The following is a 2,874-nucleotide window of genomic DNA, read 5'->3' on the forward strand; positions in this document are numbered from 1 at the left end:
TTTTCTCTTCTGTCTTCAAAAAAATATTTTAAGAAACAAAACAAAATGAAAACTATCTTGTCTTGTTCTTTATAAGGATTATTAGTGTTTTTTTTTTTTTTACATATCTTCCAATCTTCAGTGAAAATGGTTCTCGGTTTGTTTATTTAAAAAATAAAACAAATAAAAAATACAATAAAAATAGAACATTTAGCATAACAAGATCAAGCCAAAAATATAAATAAAAATTTTAAAAAACATTATCAATAATAATAATAATACATACATAAAAAAGTCTTCAACTTTCTGTTTAACAAGACATACACACATCAGTAATCAAGAAGGTATGTATATGCTTGTTTGTATGTGAGGAAATAGAAGCATATAATTTATCAATGTGAATGTGTTAATATGTTGCACAAATGCATGTATATACATAGATGCATTTACAGATGAACATACATATACAAACACAGACACACTTTATACACATACATACCATTTTAACAGCTCATAGATACAATCAACAACACCTAGGTTGACAAATGGTGTATGCTATTCCACTGAAATATAAAATCTGCTTGTGTTTTTTTTTTAATAAGAAACAGAAAAAAAAAGTAAAAAACACCAGCTAGTTAATTTTGGTAGCCATGGGCAACTTGATAATACATATATTTTTTTGTAGCTATTGGGAGTGGAAGTTGAACTTGTGCAGTTTCAATAAAGCTATGAATAGAATATGCCTGCAGAACAACAGACAGAAATTATGGACACATGTAATGCCATATAAGTAAGCCATCCCTCAACGTTGCAAAATAGTCACTGTCACCCAGAATTATGTAACCATGCCATTACATACACACACACACACACATACATGCATGTGAGTGTGTGTGCGCGTATGTGTGTGTGTGTATATATATATATATATATATATACACACACACACACACGCGAATATTTCACACACACACACAAATATATAAACATATTCAAATATTACAATCAACATATCTTGCATGCTACTATGCAAATGTATGTATAAGCATCTCTCATGTTACGGAAGCATTATATTCACCCAAATTTTGCCATAAATGTGAAATTTTGTATCATGAAACATATTTTCCCACAACTTCCATGTGACATGGAAGTTAATGGGAAACAGGTTTCACAAATGCAATGCTTTTGTAACATAAGGAATGCCTGTACACTTGTATGTGTGTGCACACCATCCACATATAATCTAAGTGAAAGGAATGGCATGGCATGATGTGGTTCAAGAGTAGATTTACTAGAAATGAGCTTTTCTAACAAACCTTACTCCATGAATCCAATAAAATTAATTAGATTAGTCAGAAGTAAGACTGCCTAAACAATGGTCTCCATGGGTTAAAGATCAAGCCAACTAAAGTCTAAGACCAAACTAGTTGCATCAAGGGGAGTATAATTTCTTCTCCTGACACTTCCAATATCTAGAGGTGAAACCAAACAAACTGATCAAAGATGTAGCTACCCCCATTTTGAAGTTCATAAGTTGAAAGTCAGTCAAGAAAAATCTTATATGCTTATTTTTAGTGAACTCCATCTCACTTTGATAAACAGTTATAAAACATTTTTACTCCAACATTGCATAATCTACCAAAGACAACAGCTTCTACTGTTCACAGAATCTAGAGGCATCTAAACACAAAGAATGGTAGTATTGGTCACTGAGTTGGAAAGAACTGGTAACACTGCCAATAAAGATGCTTCAAATACATTTTCTTGGGAAAGATTCAGTGAAGTAGTTCTCTGAGTTGATATAAAGACTAAACAATGTCTCCAGACCTGTTTACATATTTCTGGCAGCTATGTGAACTGAGTCCAAGTTAAGCTCCATAGCTAGAAGCACAAGGCATTGCAGCAGGTTTGGAACTCACAATAAATAAGTCTGTCAGTCCAATACCTTTTCTGCTTAGTTATTTCATCTCTGGCAATATAGAATATATCAACAGTCTATAAAAATCATTATATCTACTGGTTCAATAATTAAGTTGTTGCTGTTGATATAGTTGCTTTTGTTGGCAGTAATAGTAGTAATAATATAGTTGAAGTTTTTAACACATTTTCTGAATATTTTTCATTTAAAATATATAACATAGCTTTGGTTCATAATGACACATCCCTCATCTCCCAAATCCCAGACATTGAACATGTTTTAGGTTTGGGATTTTAACTTTTCCATTCAAATTTGTGTTCTTAGAGAGAAGAGCAAGTTTCTATCTTTGTTATTAGTTTCAGTTAATTTTATATTTTGTTCACTTCATTTGTTAAGCCAATTGTTACATTGCTGGACATACTTGGAATATATTATGGTAAATGAAATTCATTTTACAGAATTATCATCGTCATTACTATTATTATTATTATTACTATTAATGGTGGTATAGTTGATAGTAGTAATATTAGTTTCAACAAATGGCAGTATGTGAGAGGAACTGGCAAGTACCTAGAGAAATGCAAATATGCTTGTGCACACATCTATGCATATACTCTAAGCAAAATAAAAATATTACAAAATAAAAATGCATAAAAAAATAAAAATATAATACTTTAAAAAAAACTTTGAAGAAAGGATGAGTGTGACTGAGTGAGCAGAAAAAGAGGCCAGTTATAATATAACCCATTTGTCTTCACAATCAAGAGACCAAATTTTTAAGGTTGATCAAATATAGAGTTATCAAAATATTGGCCTGACCACAAATATTTAAAAAAAAATTAAAAAAAAAAGAAAGAAAAAAAAACCTTGGGAGGAATTGTTTTATATGTAGCAGACTTTAAAGACTGCTGCAATAGTTTTCTTCTAAATGAAGTGCCAAAATTGGTTGTAGAACACTTGAATTGTTTTACCAAGTC

Source organism: Octopus bimaculoides, chromosome 14, assembly GCF_001194135.2.
Source record: "Octopus bimaculoides isolate UCB-OBI-ISO-001 chromosome 14, ASM119413v2, whole genome shotgun sequence".
Lineage (NCBI taxonomy): Eukaryota > Metazoa > Mollusca > Cephalopoda > Octopoda > Octopodidae > Octopus > Octopus bimaculoides.